We start from the raw sequence: 14,431 nt of genomic DNA, 5'->3' as shown, positions 1-14,431 counted from the left end.
AACAAACAAACAGAATATGACAACTTTTGACAAGGATGTGGAAAAATCAGAACCCTCATGCATTGCTGGTGGGAATGTAAAATGGTGTAGTCACTGTGGAAGACAGTTCGGTGGTTCCTCAAAAAGTTAAACAGAGTTACCATATGATCTGGCAATTCCACTCCTACTCAATTTCAAGAGAATTGAAAACGTATGATCACACAAAAGCTTGTATATGAATATTCATAGCAGCATTATTCATAATAGCCAAAAAGTGGAAACAAGCCAAATGTCCATCAACTGATGAATGGATGAACAAAATGTGGTCCAGTAGAACACTATTCAGCCACAAAAAGGAATAAAGTACTGATACATGATACAGCATGATTGAAAACAGGCTAAGTGAAAGAAGTCAGACACAAAGGACACATATTGTAGGATTCCATTTTTATGAAACGTCCAAAATAGGCAAATCCATAGAGACGGAAAGCAAATTAGTGGTTGCAGGGGGTGGGAGAAAGAGTAGGAGAATGGGGAGTGACTGCTAATGAGTATGAGGTTTCATCTGGGCGTGATGAAAATGTTCTGGAACTAGACGGTGGTGGAGATTGTACAATCTTGTGAATAAACTAAAGACCACTGAATTGTGCACACTAAAATGGTGAATTTTATAGTTTGTGAATTATATCTCAATAAAAATTTAATAAATTTAAGAAAACAATGATTCACTTACATGTAAAACAAAACTCTTAAACCTTAAACAATCTAAAATCCTTTGTATCTATGGCCAGGCAAAGAGTCCTTAGACTTGACACCCAAAGCATAAGCCATAAAAGGAAAAATTGGTGAATTGGACTTCATCAAAATTTAAGGCTTTTGTTCTGGAAAAGACTCTGTTAAGAGAATGAAAAAACAGGATACGGACTAGGAGAAAATATTTACAAACCACACATCTGACAAATGACTGTTACCTGGACTATAGGAAGAACTCTCAAAACGCAACGGGAAAAAAATATCCAATCAGAAAATGAGCAAAAAATACGAAGAGACATTTCAACAAAGAAGATACGCAGAAGGCAAATAAGCACATGAAAACATGCTCAGCATCACTAGCCTTTAGGAAAACCACAATGAGAAACTACTACACTCTATCAAAATGCTAAATAGGAGGGTTCTGAGTATCTAATTCCACCACGGGGTTGTGGGGGTGGGGGGCGTTCCCCACACCAACAAGCAATGCTCCATGACACCAGCTGGGTGTCCTACAATTTAACTCAATTATGACACTGTCTACCTGGAGACAGCCTCAGATCCCACAGTCTCACAAAACTGCTCCCCACTTCAGAGGACAATGGCAAGTCCAGGTTGTCACCTGTGCTTCTGGCCAATAGGCTATAAATCAGAAGCTTCCAAGACCCCTCCTTGAGTTGATTGATTTGCTAGAGTGGCTCACAGAACTCAGGAAAACAATTCATTTATGTTTACCTGTTTATTACAAAAGGTCATGATAAAGGATACAGATGAACATCCAGATAAAAGAGATGTATAGGACAAGATTTGTGGGAAGGAACTCAGAGCTTCCATACCCTCCTGGGGCGCACCACTATCCCAGCATGTAGAGATGTTCACCAACCGGAAGCTCTCCAAATCCCATCCTTCTGGGCTTTTACGGAGGCTTCGTTACATACACATGATTGATTAAATCATTAGCAGTTGGTCGACCTCCAGCTTCTTTACCCTCCCCAGGGGTCAGGGAGTGGGACTGAAAGTCCTGGCTACCCTCCCCCATCCTTAGGTGCTTTCCAAAAATCACCTCACTAACATAAGTGACACCTTTGCAGCTCTCAGTACTTAGGAAATTCCAAGGGTTTTAAGAGCTCTGTGCCAGAAAGAGGAATAGAGACCAACTATATGTTTCTAGTTATAAATAAAAAAGAGTGACACCACCAAATGCTGGTGAGGAGACAGAAAACAGAAAGGAGACAGAAAAACTAGATCACTCATGTATCCCCCGTCTCCTTGTGTGCGTATACGTGTATCTCTTTAAGAGACGTACCAAGAAGTGGAACTGCTAGGTTGTGGTATGTACTTATCTTCAACTTCAGTGGGTAGTTCCAAATTGCCCAGTAATGTGGTGGTGTGGAGGAGTTCCCATTTCTCCATATACTCGCCAACACTTGGCACCATCAGGCTTTACAATTTTTGCCATTTTGATGAGGATGAAGTGGTAACTCAGTACTTTTTAATGTGCACTTCCCTTATTACTAAGGATGCTGAGCTTCTTCTCATGGGTTTATTGGCCTTTTGAGTTTCCTCTTCTGTGAATTGCCAACACATATCCTTTGTGATTTGTTTTTCTCTATTGAGTTGTTGTATTTTTCTTATGATTTTATCCACTGTTTGTTGATGATATTCATTGAAAATATATTCTCCCAGTCTGTGACTTGTCTTTTAAGTTTCTGTTTGATGTTTTCTGTCCTATGGAAGACTTTCATTTCAATGTTGGCAAATCTGTGTTCGTGTGTGTGCACAGGCGTGCATGTATGTACATACACGTATACAATACAGAGAGGATATATATACTTTTCATGCTAAGGTCTTTATTTTTTAAATCTGTAATTTTAGTATAGTTTTTTTCTCTATAGATTCTTTACAAATTGTCAAATATCCCATCATCATTTACTTTTGAGTCCATCATCCCCCCGCTAATTGGAATGTCACCCCAGTTATAAACCAGCTTTCTGTATTACTATGTGTCATTGTCCATTCTTTCCTGGCATCATGATATTGGTCTGTGATAAACTCCAAAGTGCTAATTTTTCTCCTCCCTATTGAAAGGGTTATTTTTAAAACAAATGGAATTATACTTTCTCAGGCTGTATTGTGACATGCTTTTTCACATAACAACGTGTCACAGACATCCTTCCATGCGGTTGATGTCATGATGTTTAATGCCTGCAGAGTTTCTTATTTTGGAAAGATCACATTATGCTTAACGATCTCCTATTGATGAGCCTTAGTTTGTACCTAAAATGATATTACATATCACATGTATTATAAGTACATGTATCTTTATCCATATTTAAGATAAATTACTCGTTATTTAAGATAAATACAAAAAGTGGCACTTTGGGAGTCAAAGAGCATGTAAATTTCAATTCTGTTGCATAATGACAAACCATTCCCTAGGAAGATTGGACCAGTTTATACTTGCTCCCTCACAAGACAACAAGGCTTCCAAGGCAGGAAATGATAAGATCGGATCTATTATTTTAGAAAGCTTGTCCTAGTAGGGGTGCGGAGGAATAAACGTCACAAAAGCAGCGTGGAAATAGTCAGACTGTGTCCTGGAAGATGGGTGCACCTGGTAACAGACACACAAATGTTCTGCGGATACGGTGAGTGCCAAAGAGCGAGGGGCGTGCCTGGATCGGCGGGGTCTCTCGATCCAGACAGAAGGGCTCTACTGAGAGGTAGCAACTGCCAGAAGAATGTGCGATAGCTCCTAGAAGTTCTGAAGGCCTCTGAAGCTAACTTCACCACACAGAAGCACGGGATCCCTTCAGAAGTGACCCCAAAATAAAATGAATAGCTACCTGGATTGTGCCATTGCTGAAATAGACATTTAAAAGACAGGTACGCGGCTTGCTGCTATCAAGGAGTCTTGAGCCAAGAACTCTGAATCATCTGTGTGCATTTAAAACAAATCTTTTGCTCCAGCACAGTGCAGAGGCGTGGTAAACTTGAGCACAGTTGCGTGGGGAAGGCCGAGTGACTGCTGGAAGGTGCTCTGAAACACACCTTCGCTTCCTCCCACCTCTGCTCAGCCCAGGTGGCGTCGAGGCTGGGAGGGGCCTCCATTTCCCAACATCAGCGCTCCGGGATGCAATGGACAATTCCCAAACACAGCCTTTCAACCCCCATTTTCAGAACTCAAAACCCATGTTCTCCCTTCGATAACATTAAAAAGAGGGAAAGCATTTTGCATGAAAACATGTTTTAACTGTATTTGTAACACTCAATAAATAAATTACAGGTTTTATATCATTCAGAGAGAGCTGCCAGTGATTTATTCAGTTATTAACTTCACACGCTTGGGAGAATGAATTAAATGCCGGCCCGTATCGAAGGCTTGGGGATTATTCAGCCAGAATAGGCTACTGAAAAGTTCGGGCAGCTCTGCAGGCTTTTCAGGATAAGCAGGAACAGTTTGCGAGAAGCCACGGAGGGCAGATGATTCTGTCCCGTCCATTTACAGCAGCTTATAAATTCCATAAAAAGGAAATGAATTATGCATTATTGGGTTTACATAAGGTCACCCAATGAACTTTGGCCCCTCTCTTTTCTCATTTGGCTCAATTATTAGATGAAATGACAGATTTGATCTCTTTTCAAATTGTATTAGAAAGGGTCTCTTTATTTCACCCTCTAGCAGCAATCAGCTGACGGGACTAGGCAAGTGCATTAATTATGATTGATTTAGGGTGTCTATAGGGTGATTATTTCTAGAATTCTACTCCTGAGCCAAAACCTTTTGACCTATTTCAGGCCACACAGCAAATTAATCCATAAGAAGATTTAAGGGGAGAATGTTCAGGACAGCAGTTTCCCTCCTGTATTTGCAATCAAAACATTTAAGACACTCCGGGCAATCCAGAGGGATTGAATTACTAGAACACTCCATGGCGAAGACATTTAACAACCTGACAACTCAGCTGAAAAACATCTTGTGCATAATAACCAAAAATGGCTCTGAATTAGCCCCCAAAAGAGGGCAGGCTCCCATCTCTCTCTGCTCTGACCTAATAGGACAGCATAGAAAAAATCTTTTTTATGAGTTTGTGAATTTGTCACAATTGGAGTTTCAGAATAACATGTCTGTTGTTGGGACATTCAATCTCCCTCTCGTCTTTCTAGTGGATTAAAAATGACAGGACTAATTAAAGAAGGAGAGAAAAGAGACCACTGTCAACTGCAATGTATAGGCTTGAATTACAATAAGACTCAGATGAGAGGGAGAAAGAAAAGTTGGGGAGGTAGCATCATCAGGAGTTTCTTTCTAAGTATGGAAAAGCATCCTGCAGATGAATTCTATTTAAAAAGAGGGTGTTCAACCAAAACTGCCATCTCTAAGCTATTAGATCCCAGTAAGGATTAAAAGGGAGAGTCACCTAGAATTGATGCCAGCAGATCAACTAACTCAGTCCTACTACCTGCCATCCAATGCCCCCAGATGGGAAAAAGAAAGAGTTTGGGGAAGGACTGAGTAAATCCTGTCTGCAGCACTTACAAGCTGTGTGACCTAGGGCAAGTGGCTTGACCTCCCTGATCTCTGCTCTTTTTTCCTATGGGGTCCGAATAATACCTATCTTATTGTAGGGTTGTCGCAAGGATTAGGGACCACATGTGTTTAAAGAAACAAAGATATTTTATTGCTGTTATTTATAATCCTCCATTGCCATTTATGGAGGTAGGTCATGGGAACTGAAGACTCTTTTGTTTGCTGAACACAAACAAAATTTCTATCCTCACACTTGAAAATAGCATTAAGTGACAGAAGGAGATAGAAACTGGGGGAGAGCCGTGTAGCTCAGCATAAGAAAAGAGGACAGATAAGCTCAGCGGAGGGGGTTTGGAGTCAGGGGTTTAAGAAGCTCGTGGTCAGTTGAGGGGGCAGGAGAGAGACCTGGCAGGTGCGGGCAGAGGGAGGAGACTGGGAGGAAAAGATGCGCCTGGGGGACTTCTTAAGAGAAACACTGGGTACACGGGGACACAAACCCTTTCTTCCGTCTACCAAGATCTTCGGTAAGATATACAGTGCTCACTCGTGCTTTGGCATGAGTGGGCTTTTCCAGATGAATGAGAAGCTCTTCAGATTTGGCAAGGAGCAAAGCCAAGGCCGTGGCGGATGACAGCTCACACACGGGCTCTGGGGTTCAGGATCTGTCATACTTCCTCAGTCATGCCACTATGATTATTATAGTTCTGAAGCTTTTATTCTTCTCAAAAAATGTCCAGAGGCATTACCTCATTTTGAGACTATAAGCAGCGAAGACTTGTGGGCCGGGGATGGTTTCTTGTCATTTCTCTTGGACTTCAGAGTCCCCACTTGGAAATGTGGGACTACAACTGAAATGTCATTAAACTTCCTTTCAGCTCTAAACGCCGTGGTTCTATGTTCCTATGAGTAGTTTCCATATTTACAGAGAAAACGCTAAGTTTTCTAGTTGTCTTCAGGGACCACACAGATTCACATGAGCGAATGAAGTAGACCAGATGTAAAACAAAAGGGAATGGTAGAGACTGTGGCAAACTAGAGAATACATGAGTTGCTGAAAAGTGCTCAAATTTAATTTCTGATAAAAGCAATGTGCAGGCCAAATTCTGCCCTCTGGGAATCAAGTTTCAGCCTTTGGCCAAAGAGACCCAGGATGGGGCGTTTAGGACTTGGAGGGCTCTTTTAAGCCTAGAGTTCAGTCCATTTTTGCCTCCATACCACTGGCATATAAAGACAAAGCCGGCAGATGCATTTGCTTCTTGAGAAACCGGTTATATTAAACTGAGCGATTGTGGGGCTGCCAAGCCGTCATCATCCTGAGACCTGCTCATCAGTTACGTAGCTAACAAGTCCCAAGCAGCGTGTCGGGGGTGGCTCTCAGGATTGCTCAGACAGCTCCTGGACCACTACATGTGGCTTAGTGAAAGCTAAGAAATAACCCAAACCCGCACATGGCTGAGGACTTCGCTGATCGTCAGCATGACATAGAAAGGCTTGGAGATGGGGGGAGGAGAGAACACACACTTCAGAACCTGGAGATGGCAGCTGCCCCCCAGCAGGCTGATGCAGGCTTAATTCTGGTTGTCTAAACTGAAAAGTGGCTTACTGGCCTCGCAAGGTGGTGGACAACCTCAAATGACAGCTCACTCACTGTTGTCATTCAGATGGGAGACCAAACGAAGAACACCCAAACAAATAGGGTCCTGGAGGCAAAAAGTTCAAAAGCCCCCACTGTCCTAGGAAAGAGCTAAAGCCGCCATTATTCAGCCAAAAGGAACTCTATCTCAAGCCGTTACCTCCGGAGCCATGTGCATCACATTGGGGAGGCAGAGCTGCTCAGCCCTGAGGAGGTCACAGTCGGCAGATGAAAAGGCCAGAGGAGAAGCCGTGGAGACAGACTGTAGCTCAGGGCGATGCCAGTGGACGCCAGTCGGAGAGGCGACTTCTCAGGTTTGCTAGGACGCAGCCAGAGGAACACTCTGCAAGACGTCTGAGAAGGCGACCCTTGAGGAAGCAGGTGCGAGGAGCCAGGAGCAGGCTGCAGAGGCCCTCGGGGTGAGAGAACCCCTTTGGGTTGAGATTCTCTGAGTTGAGATAAATAGCTCACTTTTATTGAACTCTCTCAACGTGCCAGGTAACTTTGAAGTGTTTTCCATGTATTAACACATTTAGAACATAGCACCCAGCTGAGGCCAGTTCTGTTATTATCCCCATTTCAGAAATGAAAAAGAGAGGAACTTAAGTCACTAGCCCAAGGTCATACAACTAGTAAGTGGCAGGGTCAGGATAAAGCCTGCACTGCGGTCCTGGAGCCTGCACTCTTAACCACGCCTCCAGGCGGTCACTCTTAGGGTGACACCCCCCGGAATTTCAAAGTAGGAATTTTGCAAGTGGCTCAGAAGGGCAGGGCCAAAGGGAAGATGCAGAGAATCGGCACAAACCTGGGCCAGTCCAACAGCTCAGGAGCACCTGTGCTTGGGGGAAGGGCGTCCCAGGGAGATAGAAGTGAGCACGCATCCCAGAAAGGGAGGCATCCGTTCTCCAAAGGTGAAACCACTTTCCACTGACCAGGCATTATTTCCAGTTCCCCAGAAGGAGTTCTGGCATGAAAAATAAGTCTGTATCCTGCACTGTGATGGACAGCTTCTAATGGAGGTGGAAACGTCTAAGAGGACTTAAAAGGCAGACTGCCCTGGGAGAGGTAACACACGGACACAGTTTGCTGGCAATGAGGCAGTAGACTGAAAGTAAGCTGCCCACAAGGTAGGGAGAAAGAAAGAGCAAGGAAGGAGGGCTACGGAACACCACAGAGAGGCAAAGGAACGAGGTCCAGGCTGCGGACTTCGGAGAAGAAGAAAATCTTCTGGTTTTATGATTTTTCCCAAAGCTAGTCCCACATCCTGAAAACAGAGGAGGATGCTGAGAGCTGAAAAACCTTCATGCTGACAGCATTCGGAGAAAGGAGTACAACGAAGGCTGGACAGAGGTTAGTAGTCACACAACTGGGTGAGTAGCAGCTCCGTTCACATCTTCTCTCCTTATCCCACGAATGGACGGGCTCTATCTTAGGGAGTTATTTTACCCCAGATTTTGGTAAGCATCTATGGCTTCTCTCTTACTTCCAGTCCTATCCGAGGTTCTTGGGAATGGCAATAAAACCTTTTGGTGAAGGCAGGAGAGCAAGAGAAAAGCAACAAATAGATGTTGAGTCATGGGGAAAAGATGCTAAGGATCCAACAGCCATAGGAGAAGATATGCTTTAAAGACGAATGGCTGCTGGCCATTTTATGTGCATGGGGAAAAGGCAAGGCAAACAGGGGGAGGGGAAGGAGAGAAACAGGGAGGGAGATTGGGAGTACCCTGCCCTTACCAGTGGCAATAATGTCTCTTCTTCTTTGCCTTGACCAAGTGTGACAGTTGCGAAATTGGCAAGTGACCATACCACTGGGTCTACCTGAGTCCCTCCAAGGTATGTCTCATCCAGTGGACGCTGCCATGCCATGGACCATGGAGGTGCACACAGTGTGCAAGACACCCAGATCTCAGATCTGCAGCCCCTCCCTATTTAGGCCCACGATCAGGTGCTTCACCGCCACCTGCAGCACCCCCTTGGGAAATGAAGCCAAAGCAAGCCTGGTCCTTGCCCTTCCGTGGCACACAGAAGCAGCAAAGGGGAAGGGAAACCCCAAGACACACTCTTCCTGTCCTCCAGATGCGGGAAGGTCTTGGCCTCCAGGGGACAGCAGATGGTTTAAGTGAGTGCTGGGGGCTGCCACCCCAGGCAACTGCAGCTACACAGAAGGAGGGCAAGCCTAGTGTTGCCAGATTTTTATGCGTGCTTTCCAGATATTTAAGGTTGGCAACTAGCTTTTTAGAAAACATGGCCAAACAAAACATTTCTACGGGCCTGATCTGGTCCCCAGGCCACCATTTAATGACATTCTCTAAGTAATTGTATCAGTTGGGCTACAATTATATTGTAGTAACAAACAACCCCCAAATCTCACTGATCTAACATGGAGAAGCTTATTTCTTCTTCAAGCTACATGTCCAACATGGGTTGATGGAGTGGGAGTGGGAGTAGATTCTGCTGGGGGGCTCTGCGCACCATGAAAACCCAGGAACCCAGGGGAGAGAGTCCTCATCTCAACACGGCCACTTCTGCAGGGAATTACAGAATGTGGTAAACTGTGCACTGGCTCTCAAAGCTGCCACTTGACATGTATCATTTCCATGTACATGCCATTGACCAGAGCAAATCGTGTGGCCACACCTAATTGCAAAACGGGCAATGAGATGCCTGAAAAGAGAATTGAAATATGGAGAGGCTGGAATACGAATAAGGTTTTTTTTAACAAAGGTCCTCGCTCTAAGTTGGATATCATTTGCTCCTAAAAAAGATGTCGCTTTAAAGTGCGGGTGCTTTGTAGAGGATTGAGGTGACTGCAACTCACTTCCCATTTCTCCTTCCATTTCAAATCCACCTCTGCTGGGTTAGTTGAGATGGAAAAGACAGGGCACGTGGGCTGCTGCATTTCGGGGGAAGGGAGACCAGAGACACATTCGGTGGCCATCGTGCTGTCCACAGGGCCCCTCTGCCGGCCTGGCTCAGTCCACTTTCCCTCAAGCCCCACCTGCCAACAGGAGAACCCCCGTCCGGGCCCTGGAGGGAGGTTTGTGTGCCTGGGTGCCGTTCAGGGAGTTATTTGTACACAGGCATGTGCGTACCCAAGCTGCCTGGGAGCCCGAAGAATCGTCCCTTGTGACTCCCTCCTTAAACAGGCTCCAATTAGACACCACTTACTGGCACCTCCAATTTGACTGTCTGTCCAAGATTCCACAATGCATGGGAATTCTCTCAGAGATTACTCCTGTTTTTCCCATCCTCAAAACAAGGAGGGGGGAATAATGCATGATTGAAAACTAGCCACCAAATGGTAAAAAAAAAATAAATAAATAAATTTGCAGTTGTGCTGCTTTGAAAACTTATTGCACAGCTGGGGGCATTTAAAGAACTTAATTAACAAGCTTTGGCCGCAATGTGCCCCCTCTTTGGGAGGGGAAAAAAATCACAGTTAAGATTTGTCCAATTAAATTATAGGAGAGTTGGTGGATTCAAAGAGAGAGAGAGAGAGAGGTTGGGGGAATGCGCTTCCAATTTAAAAAGAAGATTTTTAGTCTGATGGGAAACCTAGAGTCTGATTAATTCGGTGCTAGGCTTTTCTGCAGTTTCCACGAACTCATAGGCACTTAAGAATTTTTAACCCAAATGTAATTATAGGTTTTGATAATCAGGCTTTGGTTAAATAAAGTCCCCTCTTTCCAATAAAAACTGAGGATGGAATATTCTGTTGTAAGGAAGCTCCCTCAAGCCCCACTTTTTCTCTCTTCCACAGAGGCTCCACCTAGCCCAGAATCAGTGCCACCTTATGCCTTTAGTAGGCTCCCAGCACTTCTGCCTTTGTGGGTCCCTTATTCCATAAAACCATATTGAAAATTGTATTTTACAACTGCATCAGTATAAAGATGACTATAATTCTGGCTGGATTCATTTTCATACACTCTATTATTATATTCATTTTATTTTCTTTTAATTTAAAAAGAAATGAAAACTAAAACATTCCTGTGGGCCCCTTAAAGTATGGTGGACCCTAGACATGTGCTGAATGGGTAAGTCAGCCCTGCCGGGGATTTCTCATTATGAACCCAAAGAGAGACATTAGGGATGCAGCTAAGAACAGGTTCAAAATAACAGTGACGATGACACCATTCATGGCAACGCAATTCATATCAGCCTACGCTAAGAGCCTGCCAACCTCCCAGTCCCCCAGCCAATGCCCCCCCACGCCAAAAAAAAAAAAATTGTTATTCTGACATCATTGGTCTGAAAGAATACCCAGTACAGTATGCACTCTTGGAATGACGAGTTTTCTGCCTTTTCCTAGGGGGATGCTCAGCCAAAGACAAAAATGCGTAAGGGCAGCAGAGAAAATTCATTTGTATAAGCTGGCCCCCCTACTGTGGAATTTTCAATTATATATATCTAATTATGGCTGTCAGTTGATGGATTCAGAAAAGACATTTTGGTCCCCCCCTCCTTTTTTTGTCTTTTCGTCATCTCTTCTGTTAGAATGATTATAGCACACTTACACAACTAATTGCCTTTCTGCTGATTAGTGATACAATTATGCAGACCCGGCTCCTTGTGTGAACAACCATCTGCAGAGAAAAAAAAAGTGACACTATTCAAAAACTATCCATAATTTAACCAATGTTATTCCAATGCACTGAGCCCAGACAATCGTCTAGCCTTCATATTTCATACCCACCCTGGCAAGAGGAGGTTGGGTTTTGTGTGCCCAATTCACCTCTTTAGACACACTGTGAATCAGAAAGAAAGAGGAGAGAAGAAAGTACTTCAAATGTCAACCCATAGTGGGGAATTGAAGCGTGGTTAACGTCCATTCCTCCTTTGGGTAATTTTTCTTCAAATTTTATACCACTTGGCAATTTTTTGTTTCCTTTCAAACTGCTGAGAAAGTGCAGATGTTTCAACTCCCCAAAGTGGGCTTGGGTTTGCTGGGTTTTTGTGGACTGCTCTCCCCAATCCTTTTCTCTCCTTTTTCCCTATAATTTTTTTTGAAAAAAAGAAAGAGGAAAAAGAAGGGGTTTTAATAGAATTGAAGGACGTGGGCTGACATATGACATTTTCAGTAAAGTGTGTCTTTTGTTCCCTAAGGCAAAGTGTATGGGACATCAAACTCTGGGACCTCAGGGGCCACAGGGAGCGCACAGGTGGATGGGCAGGATGCTGTTTGCCCCAAGGAGTGAACAAAGAAGGGCTCAGTCTTTCCCGACATGCAAAGCGAGACCAGCCCTGCCTTCATGGGGGAAAGAGAGTCCGTTAGAGGGACAGAAAGGCTCAAAACCAGGAAGCAAGTGTCAGATTCTCCTATAGTTTTAAAATAAGACTGCAGGTTGTCAGGGTAGGAAAAGAAAAAGTCTGCAGTCACAGAGCGGCTAGGTTCTCCTCAGTTTAGATATTGATGTAGAATGACTTCTTAGAGCAGATAAGGGTGCTGGCCTTAAAGAGAGACACTTAAGAAGAAGAGAAGACACTAGAAAATTAAACGTCCACATGCAAAAGAGGAGAGGAGAACCGGGCCTGGTGCCGAGAGCTTCCTGTGGAGAAGGCGCATCTCAAGACTCAGACAGGGGCTTCCACTAGGAGCAGCATTCCAGAAATCTCGGTGTCCCAGAACCTGAGAGGTCCCTTCATCATCCAGACCGTGGCAATCAGTCTGGCCTCCCCAGGTGTCAAGGCTGTGGGTCAGCCACCTCTGCCTCTGCTTCTCTTTCATTCTCCTCTACTCAGGGTTCTATAGAAAGTGGAAACTGGATATTCAGTGTTTTTTTTTGTTCCAAAACAGAAATTTTGATTTCCTGGTCCCTCTGAACTTCTTAAAATCAGTGATAACTGAAGTTTGTCAAGACGATCCCAGCGTGTACTCTGAAATAGAAAAGGTAAATATGTATTCAGCCAGTTTTGCTTTATTGGGTATTTTGTGATAATGAAACTAAAAATAGTAGTGAATATTTCCTAAGAGAGAACAGTATGGCAGACTCTTTTCTATGCTTTATATTCACAGCCTCATTTTTATCTTGACAAAACCTTCCAAGGTGGCTATGTTGATTACCTCACTGTATGCAGGAGGGGCCTTCAGATCAACAGAGTTCAATAACTAAGGCAGGACTTGCAGCTCATCGCTGGTGGAACAATGATTTGAACTGAAGCCTAGCGCTCTCCAAAGTCAGAGCTCTTCACCACCAAGCACCACCAAATCTCCTCAATGTCTTAAAGAGTGTTCCTCTGTACGGAGGGGACATGCTAACTGTTAACCAGAGCATTTGTTGAACAACTAATGGAATGAAGGAAGGAAGGAAGAAGGAAGGAAGGAAGAAGGAAGGAAGGAAGGAGGAAGGGAGGGAGGGATGAGGAAAGGAGGGAAGGAGGGAGGGAGGGAGGGAAGGATTTACTGCCTTGTGAAAGGTGCACTGGGCAGGCGAGTGTAGCTACACTGGTGTTCTAGTCACTGCTCTCTCCTAAGGACTGAATGGTCAAATGACCTGGGGCAAGTTGGTAGACATCTCCATATATCTTCACTATAGAAAAAGAGATTTGGAAAAGGATGAGATTCTCCTTCCCAAGGAGCCTCTCTCAGTCTCTCTAGCTGATCCTGGGATCTCCTTTTGCAATGCTTGAATAGGCCTCTCCTCTGAGTCACCTGATAGAGCAACCCGTTACTATCTTCAGTTCTTAGATCATTCCAGGGGCATTGGTCTTGCCAACCAGTTAGAGTGTAAGATCTTGGAGAACAAGAATCTTCTTTCTTCCTCCTCCTTCTCCTCCTCTTCCTCCACTTTCTCTCCCTCCTGTTCCTTCTTCTTCCCTCTTTTCCTGTAAGGGTTAACTGAGTGCTTGCTTAGGGTCAGCACAAAGTCTAGCCTCCCTTCTTCTGTGTCCTACCAAAGTACTGAAGCTCAATAAATAAGCCCAGCTGGAACTGAATACACGCTTGGTTAATTGATCCGAAGCAAAGTTCCTACAGTTGATTCTCACTATGATCGCTCTAGAAAAAGGTAAAAAGTTTTGTTGGTAGGGAAGATGGTGTCTTTGGAGAGTGGCAACTCACATGCAAGGGACCATCTGTATGTGTGGGTCCTTTTCCTTGTGCTTAACAGCTCACAAAAGAGGAAAGGATCATTGATGGCATAGTGTGCACATGAGATGGGGATGGAGGTCCTTCTCACCTGAGTGAATTCTGAAGAGCTCACTCCACTGAATCTAAGTACCAGGGATCCAGGCCCCACTGAGAACTTAGACACAGCCTGATGGCAGAGTTTGATGACTAAGAAACCATGCAGAACCTTCAAGGAGAAAGATCAAGAAGTAAGACCCCTACAGATCAGATGTGGTGCTGAGCTCACACCACAGCAAGCTGTAGTCTTGTTTGTAAAACTACTCGATTGGCAACCTGGAGCCTCCCCGCCAGGAAGAATCAGGAAGAAAGTTCCAAGCCCAGATCTTCCTTTGTCTTTCCCTTACCTAGATACAAGCCTCAGGACAGCCAGACTTGTCTGAGACATTCCTGATGTTCAGATGACAAACCAGCT

At 44.4% G+C, this 14,431-nt stretch overlaps 1 long non-coding RNA gene across 1 annotated transcript; it reads left to right on the top strand.

Moving 5' to 3' along the window:
* Positions 1-7,687: 7,687 nt before the first annotated feature.
* LOC139042397 (uncharacterized) lies at positions 7,688-13,222 on the top strand. Its single transcript, XR_011499123.1, has 3 exons — positions 7,688-8,243; positions 12,688-12,781; positions 12,907-13,222. It is a non-coding gene; the product is annotated as an uncharacterized lncRNA (long non-coding RNA).
* Positions 13,223-14,431: the final 1,209 nt, after the last annotated feature.

Source organism: Equus asinus, chromosome 28 (genome assembly GCF_041296235.1).
Source record: "Equus asinus isolate D_3611 breed Donkey chromosome 28, EquAss-T2T_v2, whole genome shotgun sequence".
Classification (NCBI taxonomy): Eukaryota; Metazoa; Chordata; class Mammalia; order Perissodactyla; family Equidae; genus Equus; species Equus asinus.
Note: the sequence above shows the minus strand (reverse complement) of the source record. Positions and strands in the feature narration are given on the sequence as shown.